General features: G+C 41.5%; 1 long non-coding RNA gene across 2 annotated transcripts in view; it reads left to right on the forward strand.

Annotated features, from left to right (window-relative positions):
• The window catches only part of LOC110259494 (uncharacterized), a 498,951-nt gene that overhangs the window by 263,114 nt on the left and 216,328 nt on the right, over positions 1–19,509 (forward strand). The window contains exons 4-8 of one of the 2 annotated variants that reach the window (XR_014838830.1): positions 12,400–12,793; positions 13,313–13,419; positions 13,818–13,887; positions 14,666–14,708; positions 16,136–16,260. This is a non-coding gene — a long non-coding RNA (uncharacterized LOC110259494). The remainder of the gene's footprint in view (positions 1–12,399; positions 12,794–13,312; positions 13,420–13,817; positions 13,888–14,665; positions 14,709–16,135; positions 16,261–19,509) is intronic. The other variant, XR_014838827.1, reaches the window with a different exon arrangement.

Raw genomic sequence — 19,509 nt, forward strand, 5'->3', positions numbered from 1 at the left:
AATCCACTTTGATTTTTTCCTTTTTTTTTTTTTTTTTTTTTTTTTTCTTTTTTGTCATGCTGCAGCATGGGGAAGTTCATGGGCCAGGGATTGAACCTATACCATAGCAGTGACCCAAGCTACTGCTGCAGTGACAACACTGGATCCTTAATCCAATATGCCACAAGGGAATTTGTTGAGTTGGATTTTTTTTTTTTTTTTGATGTGTGTGACATACCTCTTGTGTTGGAAAGTGTTCTAATTTCATTCTTTTACATGTAGTGGTCCAGTTTTCCCAGTGCCACTTGTTGAAGAGACTGTTTTTCTTCCATTGTATATTCTTCCCTCCTTTGTCATATATTACTTGACCATAGGTGCCTGGGTTTATTTCTGGGCTTCCTATCCTGTTCCACTGACCTATACTTCTATTTTATGACCTATACATACTGTTTTGATGACTGTACCTTTGTGGTATAATCTGAAGTCAAGGAGCCTGATTCCTCCATTTCTATTTTTCTTTTTTCAGATTTTTTTGGCTATTTAGGGTCTTTTGTATTTCAGCACAAATTTTAAAATATTTTGTTCTAGTAATGTGAAGAATGTCATTAGTAATTTGTTAGGGATCTTAGATCATTTGTACTATCATTACTCTGAATTCTTTATCAGGTAGCTTGCTTATCACGACTTAATTGTTCTTCTGGGGTCTTGTCTTATTCCTTCCTCTGAAACATATTTCTCTGCTTTCTCATGTTTTCTAACTTCCTGTGTTTGTGGTATCCATTCTTCAGTTTGCAGGATTGGAGTTCCTTTTGCTTCTTGTGTCTGCCTCCTGGTGGCTAAGGTTGGTCCATTGGTTTGTACAGTCCTGAAGGACTGGTGTCTGCCCACTAGTGGGTGGAGCTGGGCCTTGTCCTTCTGGTGAGCAGAGCCTTGTCAAGCAGTATGTTTAGAGGTGGCTCTGGGCTCAGGAAAACTTTAGGCAGCCTGTGTGCTGATGGGATGGCAGCCTCTGTGCTATGTTCCTACCCTGTTGGTTGTTCAGCCTGATGTGTCCCAGCACTGGAGCCTTCAGGCTGTTGGGTGGAACCAGGTCTCACTGCCAAAATTGTGACCTCTGGAAGATCTCACACTGATGAGTATTCCCTGGCATCTCTGCCACCAGTGGCTTTGGCCCCACAGTGAGTCACAGTTGACCTCCATCTCTCCAGAAGACCCTCAGGGGTGGGCAGGTAGGTCTGATCCAGGCTGTTATGAAGTCCCTGCTTTGCTCTGGGTCCCCAGTGGATGTGAGACCTGTGGGTACCCGCCAAGAGTGGAGTCTCCATTTCCCCCAGTCCTGTGGCGCTCCTGCACTCAAGCCCCACTTGACCCATTGGCCTTCTAAGCCAAATACTTTGGGGATTCCTCCTCATAATGACAGACCACAGGCTGGGGGGAGCCTGACATGGGGTCATAACTCACTCCTATGTGAGAATCTATGCAATATAATTATTTTCCAATTTGTGGGTTGCCCACCTGGCGGGTATGGGATTTAATTATATCACAAAAGCACCCATGCTATCATCTTGCTATGGGTTATTTTTTGTCTTTGGCTGTGGCATATCTTTTTTGGTGGGTTCCAGTCTTTTTTTTTAGTTGATTAGCAGATATGTATTCAGCTAGGTGTTTTCATGAGAGCCCTTCTTCTCACTCTCTTTTCTCCTCTATTTATGCATTTTTTCTGTGTTGTTTAATCACCTATTCATTGCCTATAGATTGCTTTCATCTCAGAAACTTAACTATCTATTTTTGACTGATTCATCTTTGTAGTCTCTAGTTCCTTGTTACAGTGATTTGCATTTATATTGATAATTTTGATTAATTGAGTTAGCATTTTTGCTACCACTTTTTGAACTCAGGGACTGGTAGACTGGAGAGCTTTGTTTCATTATTTATCCTTTTAGGGGATTTCTGTCACTCTTTTAATTGAGAATAGTTCCTTTGCTTTTTCATTTTTTAACTTCTCTCTGTTTGTAAATATAGTAGAAGTAGTTATCTACTGTGGTGTTGTAGTGGTGCTTCCATGTGGGACCATCCTGGAACAGACTGTGTGTCCAGTGTTTTAGATGAGAGTGCTGATTTTGACTTGGGTGCCAGCCACAGCTTTCATCAGGGTGTTCTAGCTACTGTTGCCTTGTTACGGGTGTGGTTGGTGTTGGAGGATCTAAAGCCTGTGCAGGGTGTGAGCAGGACCTCCTCTCTGCTCTGTGGCTGTTGCTGCCCTCTCAGGGGAAAGATCTGCTTCATGGCTGTTGGAGGAGAAGCCCTGAGGTTGGGCTTGATTGTATTCTTTTCCACTTGAGTACATACCCTGGCCCAAAGGAGGGCCGGCTGAAGCACATCAGGCCTGTGCAATCACAGAAGACCCAAGAACCACCTGTGCAGGCATCCAAGGCCCCACTTAGATAGAGCCCAAGATCATGTCTTTCCCTGTTGGTTGCCTCTGTTCTAGCACAAGGCTGTGGCATGGAGTGGGCAGGGCTGTAACATTTACTAGGTTGGGTTGGGGGTTGGGGCATTGTGCCTGCAGGAACTGGGGTGTCTATTGTCAGAGATCTCAGCTGCCTCTGGGCCTGTCTCCTTCCAGGCCCTGTCTGCCCCAGATCCAGCACCAAGCTGTGGCATGGAGTGGGCAGGGCTAGAGATCTGACTCTGCTGGGAAATGGACCAGGCATGCTAGATGGAGTATCTTCTGTGGTGACACTTGAGTAAGCACTGACAATGGCCACTGCAGCCCCACCAGGACCACACTCCAAGCCCCCAGGCTGTCCCTGCAAAGCTGTACCAAAGTCTTTTCTGAGGGCTCAGCTAGCCCAGATCACATGCCAAGCTGAAGTATGGACTAGACGGGGCTGGGGTGTCTTCCTCTTTCCTGTTGGGAAGTGCAGTGGCCTGGCAGTCACCAGTGCAAGATTCTCTGCACCCTGATAGTTGGCAAGTGAGGACGTACACACTCGTCACAAGGAGAGTCTAGTCTTCACTAGCCCTTCTGTCTGTCCTGGTGTCATGGGGACAGCACTGCTTGAACAGGGACCCTTCATCCACTGCACAGCTCTTCCAGGGCCCTTATACTCAAGAGCAAGTGGTAAAATGGATCTTTTTCTCAAAATCAGGGGCAGGTCAGTCTTTTATTTGAGTCCTGAGAGCTCCCAAAGCCAAGGGAGATGGAGGAGGTTGCCAGTGCCCTGTGCCCCCAGAGGAAGAGGAGGGGCCAGCTTGTGCTCACTGGGTCCAGTCCTGCCTCCTAGGGCCCAGAGGCAGAGGGGCAGATGTAAGCCCAAAGGGATGGGGGTTTGGAGAAGGGGGAGGTTCTTTCAGCAGCCAAGGGGTCTTTTCTCTTCCATGTAGGACCCCAGGACTGGGGCACCACACCCAGTCTGTGGCTCAACCCCCTCCTCTCAGATCCCTCCTGGGGATGCAGTCCTGACTTTATGCTTTTATTGCACCTTACCTGCTTATGTAGAACTCTTCTTGCAGCTTTGGTTGTGTAAGAGTTCTTCTGCAAGTTTCCAGTTCATTTTCTGTGAGAATTGCTCCACATGTGGATGTATTTTTGATATGTTTGTGAGGACAAGTGAGTGCCATGTCCTTCTCCTCTGCCATTTTTTTTTTTTTTTTTCGGTCTTTTCAGGATCACACCTACAGCATATGGAAGATCCCCGGCTAGGGATTGAATTGGAGCTGCAGCTGCTGGCCTACACCACAGCCACAGCAAGGCCAGATCTGAGCCACATCTCACGGCAACACCAGATCCTTAACCCACTGAGCAGGGCCAGGGATCAAAGCCACATCCCCATGGATTCTAGCCGGGTTTGTTACCACTGAACCACAATGGGAACTCCCTGCCCTTTTTTGTCTTTAGGTAGGATGATCTGCAGGACCTCAGGAGGTGCTCTGTCTCATTGGGGCCTAATGGTCAGGTTGGAAAAGAGTCACTATTTAGGAGATCCTCTCTGCAAAAGAGCTGGGCTAGAGGACCAAGAAACACTAAGGGATGAATAGGACCCTCTGGTGTCTCGAGTGGAGGGAAGAGTCACTCCCCAATATAGAGCCAGGCTGACTGGGTTCTGGGCTGGTTTCTCCATGTACTAGTTTCATGATTTGGGGCAAGTTTTGTAACTCCTTGCCACTGTTTCCTCATCCTTGAAGTGGAGATGGTGACATCTCTCTTAGAACTCTGTGAAAATAAACAGAGGTCTATGCCCCAGCAGAGCTTCATGGTCCAAAGAAGGCACCAAACATTTCTTCTTTTCTCTGTTCCTTGGCATCCTTCCCATCTTGAAAGGATAAACTCCATCAGCATATCCTGGTACTCAGTTTCATGGCCATGGGATTTTTGCTTTATTGATGATTTCTGTCTGAGTACCAGGGAGAGAAAGATGACATATTCCAAGGCTTTAGTCAAAACCATATGGTTTTGTGCAGTCCTTTTTCCAGAAAAACAGGCACTGGAGTCAGGAAACCTGGGCTGTCATGAATGCTGCCAGTTTCTCTGTGGCTAGAAGTGAGCACACCTAAAAGTCTCATATAGCAACAAGATAACCTAATTTTAAGACTAGAACAACATAATACAGCTAGAAGTAATGCTAACTATAAGAAAGAGTGTATCGTTATTATTCCATATACACATTCACTGAATGGGTTTATGGCTTAATTCTTATTTACATTGTGGTTGTGAAATAGGAATATGAATATCACAATTAGCATGGTTCTTATGTGATGAATATTATTTAAAAACAAGGCACGAAGTGAACTCTATTATTTTTTTCTAAATACTCAGAGTCCTATGGAGGCCTTTTCCCTAACTGTGGGAGATGAAGTAGCAGGGGCCCAGGTGTATTAATTTCCCAGGTTCCCTTAGCTAATCACAAGAACATTCTGTCTAGTACATTTAGTAAACAGTTTGTACTCTGATTTGAATTCTGAAATTTAAAGGTTGTTGAGGGGAGAAAGTACCTGAAAACAGCTTCTCACCGTTTATCCAGGTCACCATTACTGAGCCCTAGGTTACTGAAAACTGTCATTTCCTTCCCTATTTTGGAACAGTGATTGTCCATATGAACAGCCAGTGTTTGCTCATCTTGAAACATTGCTTATTAAGGCAGGAGAGCCAGCCAGTAGGTCTTAGGAAGATTTTCAGCCATCTAGGTTGAAGTTAAAAGCTGCAGTGGCTAAAATAGAGTTAACAAGAAAATTCAGTTCAGAAAATACTGTATTCACGGATATTCCTGGTGACTCAACGTTTTGGTATATTTTGCATTAAAAAGGAAGACCAGTCATGCCCCTGCGGGGTGAAGTGCTGCCTGGCATAATAGTGTGGGCGGAATGCAGCTTTGTTTTCACTCCGTTGTGTGGTGGTTTAGGGCAACTCTGGAACCTCTCTAAGGCTGCGAGTGCCAGCCTGGAAAATTAAGGATTAAATTGGAGACCCTCTGAAACCCTGTGGTTCCAGGTTACCCTCCTTGAGCCAAATCATCCACCAGGTCCTGCAGGTAAAGCCAAAGTCACCAGCCGGGAGCTATTTTCAAGAAGCCCAGGTGTGATCGTCTCTATCCCTTCTCCCAGATTGTCTACCTTTTCCCAAAACCTGCTCAGCAAAGCTAGTTGTGAGAGTAACATTGAAAGCCTTCTATCTCTGAGCATAGAGATAAAGAAGAAAGAAAGGGATTGTCTCTGCCCCCGGAATCTGTAGGTTAGCAATAAGTCCCTTTCATCATTGTACTTTCTAGCAATTTGTGCTGAGCCAACAGCTTCGCAGAGTGATGAGAAGTTTTAAACAGACCTGACCTCTCGCTTCTAGGGACCTCCAGAGTCAATGTCAGTGAGGGAGTCTGAGTCGTAGAAGCTGGAGCAGAGACTCGGTAGCTGATTGCCAGGGCCGTATCCCCCTCCGCAGAACACAGCTGCACTAAGTATCCCAGCCCTCCTTGTAGGTAATGTGACTTGACCATTGAATTCTGTCCTACGGAATACAGGTAGAAAATACATTTTACACCCTGACCCATGAAAGCTCCTTACCTGAGCCTTAAGTCTCTCTTCTCTTTCTCTCTCCCTTTCTCCCTCTCCCTCCCTCTCCCTCTCTCTCCATCCCTCAGCTGGGTACCAATGCCCAGGGCAGCTTGGAAAGAAGTTACACATTGCAAGATGGTGGTCTGTAGCCTGGGTTCCTAAACAAATGTCTCCACCTCAGATTGGACTTTGCAGGAGTAAACTTTTGTATTGAAGTGCAGAAAATTTGGAGTTTATTTGTTACAGCAGCTAGCTGCATATAATAAATGCTCGCTTACAGTTTTTTAAAAAAAGGATATTGGCATTATTGATTACCCACAGCATACAGTTAAATGGCACCTTTTAAGGTTTCACCTAATGAAGTCAGTAACCGGTATGATTCTGAGGTCTTAATGAATGAATATTGATAAACCTTTGGCTACATAAACAATGGATTTATAAATCATTAGATAAATAGAGAAATAAACAGCCCTGCTGGGGTCGATAAGATGGCAAAAATGTCTTCTTCCCTGTGCCTTCCTAGCTCTGCCTGGAATAGCTTAGCGCCATCACTGGTCTACTCCTGGAGAAGTGAGACATAAGATGTAATGCAGTCAGCGGACTCTCCGAGGGAGGCAGTTAACAAAGAGACTGGCTAGTAGACCGGAGGGAAATGCAGAAATGCCATTAAAGGGAGTGCAGAAGTGCCATTACAGTAGAAGCCAGGGCATCACTGCTTCTTGGAACTGGGAAGGAAAGAGAGGCCATGTGCCCGTTTCTCCATCCTGTTACAGTTTTCAAACACTTAAAAGCAGTAACTCTCTTATAATGTAGAATGAATATGGGTCACAGATTCTAAACTGAAGTAATGACAGAGCTAGCATGATGGTAAAGCTGGTTTAAAGAGCATTTTGAATAACAGAGGGTTAGATGGTCTAACAGAAAAGGCATTCTGAAATAAATTTGCTGTTAGGCGCAGAGCCAGAGTATCCTATAGTCAGTAAAACAGAACCTCTAGGGTTATTTTTTTCACCTGAGTGAAATCTCCATGTTACATGTAACTTCATTGAGTCTCACCCCGTAATAGCAGAGCCAAATACAGGCATATTCCACATGCTAGATAATTAACCCTCAGATAAGGCTGTGAAAGGATTCTCAAGAATAACATAGAGGAGATATGCTGCCCCCTCTTTGCCTTATTTCCAAATTTTAAAAGATTTTTCCGAATATTCCCCCTATTTTGATCATAAATAATATGCAAAGATTATTGTTGATCACAAAAAAGGCTGGTCTCATCATGTTTTACACTATTGTGTGTGTGTGTGTGTGTGTGTGTGTGTGTGTGTGTGTGTGTTTAGGGCTGCACCCATGGCAGATGGAGGTTCGCAGGCTAGGGGTAGAATTGGAGCTGCACCTGCCAGCCACAGCCACAGCCACAGTAATGCCAGATCGTTAACCAACTGAACAGGGCCAGGGATTGAACCCTCATCCTCATGGATACTTGTCAGGTTCGTTACTGCTGAGCCACAGTGGGAACTCCTTGCCTGATTATTTGCAAAGGTGCAACACGAGATATTCATTAACCATATAATCCTCCTTAGGCATGTAATATTGAGCCGATACTAAAGCCATAGAATTAACTTCTGTCTGGAAATTTCATTATGAAATCTCGTTAAGGGTGGGCTCTTCCAAAGTCTTGATTGTTTGCTCTTCTATTTTGAGGCTAGAAAGTAGGCCTAGGAAACCCCACCAGACTTCATATGCCATATTATTCAATATTGGTGAATTCTTCTGTCTTGGAAATTCTCCAGTTTTTATTGAGATTACCAGGAGTTCCTGTTGTGGCTCAGCGGTAACAAACCCAGCTAGTATCCATGAGGACTCAGGTTCAGTCCTTGGTCTTGCTCAGTGGGTTAAAGATCCAGCATTGCCATGAGCCGTGGTGTGGGTCACAGACATGGCTTGGATCCCATGCTGCTATGGCTGTGGTGCAGCTCTAATTCAATCCCCTAGCCTGGGAACTTCCATATGCTGCAGGTGCAGCCCTAAAGAAAAAAGACCAAAAAAAAAAAAAAAAAAAATCACTTGTGTGCCCGGAAGTACCCTTCCACACCCACTGGGAGATTGGGATCCTGAAAGCCAGAAACATGTCTCTGGCCAGGTGTCCTGAGAAGGCTTTGTAAACGTGGATACCACATGTTAAGTGTCCCTTTTTAAAGGTGAGCTTGTTGGGTTTAATTAAATGAAGTTAATTTTCAACATGACACTCCAGATATGCCCTTGGTTGCAGATCTGAAGTGCCAGCATATATGTGGGTAAACAGGAGACCAAATTCTCATTGAGCATATGCAAACAGCTATATTGCAGTGCAAAGCAAATAAACCCAGTGTAAGTATCAGTTTTTTGAGTTCTGAGATGTCCGAGAGAATCATTAAATCAGTAAAAGGATCATATTTCAGTTTGCCAAGGCCTCGTCTACTAAATTGGAAATAGATTAAAAGGAAAGAAAGAAGATTTCCTCATATACCTATCAAAAATCGAATATTAAAAAATGATAACATTATTCCATAGTAAATAACCATAATTGTATTTCCCTCATCAGTTAATTCAGTACTATGTAATTAAGTTTATTTCACTGGGTCTTGAGTCAGCAGATGCTTTCCTGAAATTGCTTTTGAACTAACAGAATCCTGGATATTCTAACTAGCCCCCTGATACAGTTGTGTAAGTGATGTTGGCTTTACCCTGTGGAGCGGGTACCCATGAGTCTGGCCCTTGAAACATCAGTAGTTATTGGTGCCTGGTACAGACTTTTTCTCAAGACTCTGAGTCTCTTCTTTGTTGAAGATCTAGACAGACTCTGGCCTGTGGACCTTTGGAAAAAATATCAGAGGAAAGTGGAAGCCACCTGTAGGTGAGACCTTTTATCTGTGGTTCACTTTTTAGAGTAAATAATATCAAAATATAGGAGAATTAAATTCTCCTTGGGGAGATAACACATAACTTTTTCCTGAGAAGTCGATCAGTGTTCCCTCGTGGGCAGGACCATAACACAGACAAGGAGAGCAATGGAAAATCTCTAACACTTCCCACTCTCCCTGTAAAGTGTACACTTTCTGAAACGCTAATAACATTTCACTTATACGTACAAAATGATTTGATTTGATAGATCAGCTTTTGTCATTCAGCCCTTAAAACTGTGCTGAACTAATTAAGACATAGCCAAAACAAACCTAATTGTTTGTAGCATCCTTCTCTTTATAAGATGTGGGTTCCTAGGGACACTTGGGGACATCACGGATATGTTTAGGTGTACAAGAAATGTTATTTTTTCTAAGTTATAGTCCGATTTGGAGATGGCAGAATCAGGAATCACTAGAGGAAATTTGGGCACTTGATTAAGATAGAAATAGGAACTTGGTTACCCATTAATCAAAGTGGCAATACCACATTTTAAATCAAAGAGGAAGGTGACACAGTTTTATGGAACCTTAGTGCCTGAAGAATCAAGGATGTAATAAAGTTAGCACAAAGCACAGAAAATTATTCTGGTAAGAATTTGAATCCTTCTACTTAAAAATGTAAAGGAATAGTTTTTTACTTCCCTTTTAAGAGCAGATTAAATGCTAAGACCAATTTATCCTTTTTAACAGAGAAAAATCAAATTCCAGCTGTATCTTAATATCAGATTTGACAGTAAGAATTCTCTAGCCCCTCTCACCCCTTTTACTAAATTTGCCAAAGAAACCCATCAACATTGAACATATTTCCCCAAAATTTTAGCACACTTCTTTGATTTTCTCAGAATCATTACTTTCAAGTCCTATTAACCAAGGCAAATAAATTTTCATTTCTACACACCCTCTACAACTTTCTGTATCCAAATTTTGTCTTTCATTGTTCTTTTCCACATTCAGGATTCAGTATCCCAGATACTTTACTTTAGGTCCAAACTTAGCCTTTTTTTCCCCTTGAGAGAGACATTCCATTGTCTTGCAAGAAGGTAAATTTCCTTACAATCACTCCTAGTATAGTCTTAACCATTCATATTGATCAAAACTTGTAACTCAAGTAACCAAATTCTATTGTAAAGAGAGAACTGAGAGGTAGGTAGGTAGCTGAGAACTACGTATCATATACAAGAACTTAAGCAGACCAAAAAGCTCACAGAACATACAATATGATCCCCCCCCATAGCTACCCACATGCCCTTATACCCTTTCCAAGTGGCAAAAAAATCCATTAATATGACCCAAAGATAGAGCCACTCTATGCCAAATGAAAATAAGAAGCAGAATTACATATCTTTATATAATAAGACTATACTCTGTAACCAAGATTTCTGTATTCTCTTTTACTTAGAAATTACTCAAATATCTAAAAATTATGTATGAATTACTCAATATTAGTCTATGGTTTTGAAGTTAACTAAGAGTGTTGGGAATTACATTCAAACTGACACACCACAATTGTAATTTCTGCTGATATAAAAGGTTTGTCAGAAATATAGTTCAATTTAGTTGTAATTTTTATATTTTTATAATCATAAATATTATGTAGACGTAACTTTAGCTTATCTGATCAGTAAATCAGTCTGAAAAGTTTAGGAAGTTCAGATTAACTAGGCTTTTCTTGAAAAACATGCCAAAACCTTACTTTAAAAAAATCTTCGATTATACCTCATACTGATAAAATCAGAGAAAACATATATAACTATTGTTAAGTTAACATTTTTAAATCTGGCTAATTTGAACAAGAATTCACCTCAATTATTTTATATATTTTTCTTTTTTAGGGCTGCAGCATATGGAGGTTCCAGGCTAGGGGTCTAATTGGAGCCACAGCTGCCAGCCTGTGTCACAGCCACAACAACACAGGATCCAAGCCACATCTGTGACCTACACTGCAGCTCACGGCAAAGCCAGATCCTTAACCTACTGAGTGAGGCCAGGGATCGAACCCGCAACCTAATGGTTGCTAGTTAGATTCGTTTCTGCTGCGAACTCCTTCTTCTTTTTTTTCTTCTTTTTTAATTTTTTAAATTCTTTATAAAGATGCCTTTTCATCAGTTAGCCCATTTAAATGTTAGAAGTTCAGCTTTTTTTATTTTGGGAGAATTCTGGGAATATTATTTATGCAAGTGTTTAAAATGAACCAGTTAATTAATTTAACAGACATTGTATTTTACTTTATTATTGCCCTTCAGGAGAAGGAAAATATTTCATACCCTCATAATGAGAGGTAAGGGCTTTTCTTAATTTCAGGCACACAAACCTGCAGTGAACTTGGAGCTTCAGTTCTAAAACTCAGTCACAGATCTAGAACAGACATAGAAATGCAAAAATTCATTGGTCCAGGGAGTTCTTGTCGTGGCGCAGTGGTTAACGAATCCGACTAGGAACCATGAGGTTGCGGGTTTGGTCCCTTGCTCAGTGGGTTATCAGTTGGGCATTGCTATGAGCTGTGGTGTAGGTTGCAGACACGGCTCAGATCCAGTGTTGCTGTGGCTCTGGCGTAGGCCAGTGGCTATAGCTCCGATTGGACTCTTAACCTGGAAACCTCCATATGCTGCAGGAGCAGCCCAAGAAATAGCAAAAAGACCAAAAAAAAAAAAAAAAAAAAAATTCATTGGTCCAGACCTCAAACGGCTGTTCCAGGAAGCACAAAAACGTGTCTGTTGTCTTGGGCTCACAAATCGCCACATGGGCAAACAGAAAATGCTCACAAACTGCGTTGTCTCTCACCCAACAGAGAATACACCCCCATCATCCCACGAGAAATGTTCACCTGATCAGACCATGAAGCTGGAGTCCCAGTCCCTGTAGTCACCAATGGTGATTAATGAACTGGTGATGCGGAAATCAGAATGAGAAGTAAAGTTGGTCAAGGACCAGAAATAAAAAGAAAAACACAGAGCTAGGTTAAAGACAGAGAGCATATGTCAGGGAAGACGAGGTTTTATTACCATTCGGGATCCATTCCAGGAGCTGAAATAGCCTGCCAGGCTCAGCCAGCCCAGGAGGGGCACTTCCTTGCAGCATCACTGAATTGCCCTCATAGGTTAGTCTATTTGGCAATCTCCTCGAGGCCTCCAAAGCTGGCCATTATAAGTATTACAATTTTCAAAACTTAAAAACGTGTAACTGTAGAATGAACAGTGTTAAACATTGGTAAGAGAACCAGTGAGATAGTAAAGCTAGTTAAAATTGCATTTTGAGAAACAGAGGTTATATAGTTTACCCCCAAAGAACTCATTCTTTAAAGTACTGTTGTGCGGTAAGCTGAAAAACGATTCCCCAAGGATATCAATTCTCCAATCCCCAGAACCTGTGACTATGTTACCTTAATGGAAAAAAGGATTTTGAAAAGGCTTTTTTTTTTTCTTTTCCCCAGACCTGAAACCACATCCATACCCTAAGCTTTAACTGTGACAATGCCAGATCCTTAATCCACCGTGGCGAGCCAGGGATCGAACCTGTGTCCCAACAAACCTGCATCCCAGTATTCCCAAGACACTGCTGATCTTGTTGTGCTACAGTGGGAACTCCTGAAGAGGCTATTTAGATAAAGGATCTGGAGAGGGAAGATCATCCTGGATTATGTGAATGGGCTCTGTTTAATCACATGAATCTTTAAAAGTGGAAGAGCAGAAGGCAGAAGGGTGTGTTAGAATGATGCTCTGTGAGAAGGACCTGCTGCCACGGGCTTTGAAGGCGGAGGCAGGGGACCATGAGCCAAGAAACACGGCCACCTCCACAAGCGGTGCATGGCCCTCAGCTTACAGTTGGTAAGAACTCAAGGACTGTGGTCCTATGCCTGAAAGGGACTGAATTCTTCCAATAACTAGAATGAGCAGAAAGCATTCTTCCTCAGAGCCTCCAGGAAGGAACACAGCCTACAACTTGATTTTAGTCTGCTGAGAACCGTGCTGAATTCCTGACCTCCAAATCTGCAAAATAATAAGTTTTTTTGTCTTAAGCCACTAAGTTTGTAATAATTTGCTGTGGCAACAGTAGAAAACTAACACCCTGAGATAGAGATAAAATTTGTTAATATCATATAGCCAATAAGACTATACCTTTTGACTTTTTTTCTCCCCAGATAGATGTCTACACGGTGCATTTAACTTTGTAAATGTATGATTTCTTAACTAAGAGTAAACAGCCAAGTCAAACACAAGTGTATTACTCTAGATAATTAAACAATTTTTGAGTGCATATGTTAAACCATGTCCCAGTGGACATTGAAAACACATCCTACATTTTTGCCTTATTTCCAAGTTTAATTGTTTTGTTTTTCTTTGCAGGTGAAACGGGAAATATCATTTCATTTTATAAACAATAAGCTCCATAAGGGCATCACCTTATTTCTCTTGGCTGATGTCATCTTATCACAATACTTGACACATAGCAGGTGCTAAATGAATGTTTGTTGAATGGGTAAAGAAATGCTTGCAACCTCATCACTAATTATTTCCTCCTATGAAATCTGTGATTCACCCACACTGAATTCCTTCAGTTCTTTTAATATAAACCAACCATGTTCTCTCTCACCATGAGATTTGTGCATTTGCTTTTCTTTCTGCCTGGCACCTACACCCCCACTCAGCTTGGCTAACAAGCAGTCATATGTTAGGTCTTAGCTTAGACGTGACCCCCTCTGGGAAGTAGTGTCTTGTCACCTCATCTTCCCACCTGTGACTCTTTCTGCTCTTAGAGCTTCTGTATTTAATGCCATAGCCCTTAATACATTGTATCTGTCTTGTATGAGCCCCCATGGATGGTCTAATGCATCGAACTTTAATAATTTAGCATCAGCTCCAGAGTCAGACTGCATTGATACACATCCTGTCTCCACAACTGACTAGTTGTATTATTTTAGGTAAGTTAGATCTTTTTGTGACTCAATTTTCTCATCTGTAAAATGGGGATAATATTAATATCTCCACTGCATACACTGTGGTGAGAATTAAATGTTAAGGGCTTAGAAGAGAGCCTGGTGTATGGCTAGTACATGGGAAGCCATTGTTTTTTAAATTCCTTGAAATCAGGAGCACAAACTGTTCACTATTGTCCTCTGTTTCTGATGCAGAATGCTTGATACTGAGCAAGTGCTCAAGATCCTTTGGTGACTTGAATAGAATTGTGACCCAGTGAGAAGCATCCTTTTATCAGACCTGAACTGGAGATAAAAGAGCAATGTCTTGAGTGAGATGAGCTACCCAGAGAGGCTCAACACTAAAGCTAGGAGAGTGCTTCTCCCTAAAATGTCTGGAAGGCAAAGTGCTGGCCATGTTGCTCCCTGGAGAAGGCTATGGAGTCGAGCCTTCTGATATATAAGCGTCATCACATCTCAGATGCATCAGCCTAGTCCCAAAACAGACATGGGTTTTAGTAATGGCAGACCTTCCATCCCTACCTCCCCCCACCCCACCCACACCCCCCTTCCTCCACCCCATTCCTGTTCTCCCTGGATCGGGAAATTCTCCGGCAGCTTTGAGTCCCATTACATTGACCCCAGGGGATCAGCCCTTGCCGTTTGTTCTGTCTTTTAAATTTTATTGGGGTAGAATTGATTTACAATGTTGTATTAGCTTCAGGCTTATAGCAAAGTGAAGCGGTTCTGCATATACATACATCCATGCTTTCTTCCCATATAGGTTATTACAGAGCGATGGATCAGCCTTTGAATTTCCCTGCAAGGTGAGTTTCCAAGCCCTTGCTCAGGCCCAGGGTGTCCCTTGAGGAATAAAAAAGAGCTTGCTCTGGCTGAGAGAGGGAATGCCAAGCTTTTCCTTGGTTGTTATCAGTGTTGTTAGCTGAGCCATCACACTCTTGGTGATGGACAAACTGAGAACTGTCCCCTTTTAGCCCTTCATCCCAGTGAGGTCTGGAAGAACCTGGCCCAGCCAGGAACAGGCTACAGCCTGTGATGACTTAATCAAACTCACGCTCCTGCAGGCATCGGCATTCAGCCCCCACAGAGTGAAAAGAGAACATAAATTATGAGAAAGGCAGGCACTTTGCAGAAATTACCACGAGCCAGCATGGAATTTGTACATGGACAGAAACTAGGAGCTTTAGTATGAATTTTTAAAAAACTGGTCTTATTACATGCTGAAATGGATATGTGGGCTGCATTCAAATGAGCTGTGAGGAAGCCTCTCCGATGACTGTCCAGTCTTCATGGTTTCCATCTGCTTTTGAATAAGGTTTTATAATCATTATCTTTCTGATTCTTATTTTAATGCTTTTATTTCCCCTAACACTAAGGAACTTGAAAATGAAATAAAACTAAATGGCATCCCCTAAAATAATGATTCTTATTATTTTGCCTTTGAGAAAAGTGAGCCAGGGGAAGGTTACAGAAAATGTCAAAGGTCATATAGCATGAAAGCTACAGAGACCAGACTCCTGGGTTCCTGATTTCTAGAAACACTGCCTTGTCTAATTCTCATTTTATGAGTAGGGTACTGTTTTCCCACCATATACAGCTAAGGAAGCACTCTCTTGAATAAGACTGGATTCTGAGAGTAGATATTTAATGAAAAAGTATAATTTTATGCTCGTGGGCGACTGAGAAAAATTTAGCTGTAAATAAAAGGCATTCAAAAAGCTTAGAATTATTGACAAGGAGAATTCCAAATTCCATGCCCTGGCTGACTTTCTTCCTCTCATCTCTCTAGGATAGTGGTTTGTTGACATTTGAAGTGTTATTTTCCCAGAGGGCAGTTTGCCTGGGCCCATGGCACTGCCAGAAATTGTAAGACCAAGCTGAAAAGGCACAATGAAGTTTCCTCTTTGGCTCCAGGCACCTCCTGGAATAAAAATAGGTTTTTAGCAACATCGGGCTGCAGGTTCAGAGAATAGGTTGGCATCATCCCTTTGAGCAGTACCATCTTGCTGCCATCTCAGGAAAGAATGGGGAGTAGGATTTTTCCAAACCTAATCCCCTTCTCGTACTTCTGTCCTCTGCAGCTTTCCCAGGTGGGTGGGTTGAAGGGGAACAGTGATGCTGTAAGAGGGTCAAAACCACCCCTTGACAAACAAGGAGAAGAATATGATTTGCTAGAGACCCACCTTTCCCAAGCTCTAGCTGTAGTTTCTCAAGCTTCTCCCTCCGCCCACAGGAATGTCCTGCTGCACGGAGCGCTGTCTGCTCTTTTGTCATCTTTGCTGCCTCCCTCCCAACCTTCCTTCCTTGAAAAGGCCCACCTTGGCTTCCATTTCCAAAGAATCTTGAAGCAGCTTGCCGGTGAGTGGTTGAGCTACTTCCTCCCTATCTGGTATGTGGTTTAATGTGTTCTACCTACCAGGTGATGTGGTCCTGCTTTACCAGGGGCTTCTTAAGACAGCTGAGACAACAGCTTCTTTCATTTTTAATTAGTTGCTTTTATAAACTAAATGCATGTCTTATTTTAAGAGAGAAATTATGTAAAAGAAGAAAATCATTAAGGTTTTGTACATTATTTTTTACATTAGTTTATAATTTATAAACTAATACATTATACATTAGTACTTTTCCCCTTTGTATTTCAAATAATTATAGTGCTAAAATAATTCGTTTTGAATAAGTCATTTTCCAAAATTAATTGTTGATGTGATTGATTTTCCTGTTTATCCCCCGAAAGCCTCAACCTACCTGAAAGACTTCCCAAAGGACCCTGAAATGTATATGTATACTCTTCTATTTTCTTAATTTTTATCTTTATCTCATTTTTCTTGGTTTCACCACAGGCATCTAAGTTAGTTATTTGTTTTTTAAAATCATGTAATCACTAGTATTTAATGTATATATATACACATATATATATATATTTTTTTGTCTTTTTGTCTTTTCTAGGGCCACACCCATGGCATATGGAGTTTCCCAGGCTAGGGGTCTTAGCGGAGCTGTAGCCGCCAGTCTACTCTAGAGCCACAGCAACTCGGGATCTGAGCCGCGCCTGCGACCTACATCACAGCTCACAGCAACACAGGATACTTAACCCACTGAGTGAGCCCAGGGATCGAACCTGCAACCTCATGGTTCCTAGTCGGATTTGTTAATCACTGAGCCATGACAGGAACTCCTATTATTTTATATTGTAGTTTTATTTTTATTGTATAACTGACATACATTATATTGGTTTCAGTTGTACAACATTTAGTATTTGTCTATGTTGCAAAATGATCACCACAATATTGTTAACATCCGTCACCATATATAATACAGAGTTTTTTTCCTGTGATGAGAACTTTTAAAATTGACTGTCTTGACAACTTTAAAATTCGTAATACAGTATTGTTAACAGTCCTTGCTAAGATATGCCTTACCTCCCCATGATTGTTTATTTTATAGCTGGAAGTCTGTACCTGTTTTTAAGATTTTTATTTTTTATATTATAGTTGATTTGCAATATCCTGTCAGTTTCTTCTAAACAGCAAAGTGACCCAGTCATACATATGTACGTTCTTTTTCTCACCTTATCCTCCATCTTGTTCCATCACAAGTGACTAAATATGGTTCCCTGTGCTATACAGCAGGATCTCATTGCTTATCCACTCCAAATGCAGTGGTTTGCACCTACTAACCCCAAACTCCCAGGCCATCCTACTGCCTCCTCCTCCCCCTTGGCAACCGTGAGTCTGTTCTTCGTTTCTGTGAGTTTGTTTCTTTTCTGTAGGTAGTTTCATTTGTATACCTTTTGGCTTCCTTCAACTATTTGGCCCACGTCTACCCTCCACCTCTGACAACCTCCAGTTCCTTCTCTCTGTCTAAGAGGGTTTTTATTTTTTCAGATTCCACGTGTAACTGAGATCATGCAGTATTTGTCTTTCTCTGACTTATTTTACCCAGCATAATGCCCTCAAGGTTCATTCTTTTGATCACAAATGGCAAAATTTCATTCTTATTTATGGCTGAATAATACTCCATTGAATAAATATACATCCAGCTCTCTGTATCTGCAGGTTCCTCATCCCTGGATTTAATTAACTATGGATTGAAAATATTCAAGAAGAAATTACAGAGAGTTCCTAAAGGCAATACTCGACTTTTTTGCATGTCAGCAACTATTTCCAAAGCATTTACATTGTGTTAGATGTTATAAGTAATCTAGCATTTATTTAGATTATACAGAGGTTGCACCTAGGTTATATGCAAGTACAGTTCCATTTTATGTAAGGGATTTGAGCATCTAAGGACCTTGGAATCTGGCAGCAGATCCTGGAACAGATAGCTCATGGATACTGAGGGATCACTGTACATTTTCTGTATCCATTCTTCCCTCCATGGACACTTAGGTTATTTCCACATCTTGGCTGTTGTAAATAATGCTGCGTGGACAAGGGAGTACATACATCTTTTTGAGTTCGTGTTTTCCTTTTCATGTATAAGTACCAATAAGTAGAATTTATGGGTCATATGGTAATTCTGGTTTTTTTTAGGCATCTTTATATTGTTTTCTGCAGTGGCTGCACCAATTTACCTGCCCACCAACAGAGCACAAGTGTTTCTTTCTCTCCACATCCTCTTCTTATCCTTTGATGATAGCCATTCTTGTTGGTGTCAGGTGATATCTCATTGTGGGTTTGATTTGCATTTCTCTAGTAATTAGAGTTGAGTATCCTTTCATGTACGGTTGTCCATATGTATTTCTTCTTTGGAAAAAAGTCTATTCAGGTTCTCTGCCCATTTACTAATTAGGTCGTTTGTGTCCTTGATCTTGAATTGTATGAGTTCTTTATGTATTTGGGATATTACACCCTCATCACATATATGATTTGCAAATACTTTTCACATTCAGTAGGTTGCCTTTTCATTTTATTGATGATTTCCTTTTTCCTGCAGAAATTTCTTAGCATAGCCACACTTGTTTATTTTTGCTTTTGTTTCCTTTGCTTTTGGTGTCAGATTTTTAAAAATCATCACCAAAACACCAGTGTGAGGGAGCTTACTGCCTATGTTTTCTTCTAGGAATTTCATGGCTTCAGGACTCCTATTCACATCTTTAATCCTTTTTTTTTTTTCCTTTTTTTTGGCTGCACCTGCAGAATATGGAAGTTCCCACGTCAAATCGGAGCTGCAACTTCCAGCCTATTCCACAGCCACAGCAATGTGGTATCCAAGATGAATTTGCAACCTATACCATAGCAACACCAAATCCTGAACCCACTGAGCGATGCCAGGAATCAAACCTGCTTCCTCATGGATACTACTCAGGTTTGTTACCACATGTCACAATGGGAACTCCTAATCTATTTTCAATTAAGTTTTGTGTATGGTATAATATAGTGGTCCAGTTCATTCTTTTGTAAATAGCTGTTCAGTTTTCTCAAGTCCATTTATGAAAGTGACTGACCTTTACCCATTGTATATTTTTGGCTCCTTTGTTGCAATTTAATTGGCCATATATGCATGGGTTTATTTCTGGACTCTTTATTTTATTTAGTAGTGTTTTTATTACTATAGCTTTGTAATATAGTTTGAAGCCAGGGAGCATGTTGCTTCCCATTTCGTTCT

This window comes from Sus scrofa, chromosome 2, assembly GCF_054392235.1.
Source record: "Sus scrofa isolate SSC_HxYL_T2T_F1_AM1 chromosome 2, Sscrofa_HxYL_maternal_Yorkshire_Landrace_v2.0, whole genome shotgun sequence".
Lineage (NCBI taxonomy): Eukaryota > Metazoa > Chordata > Mammalia > Artiodactyla > Suidae > Sus > Sus scrofa.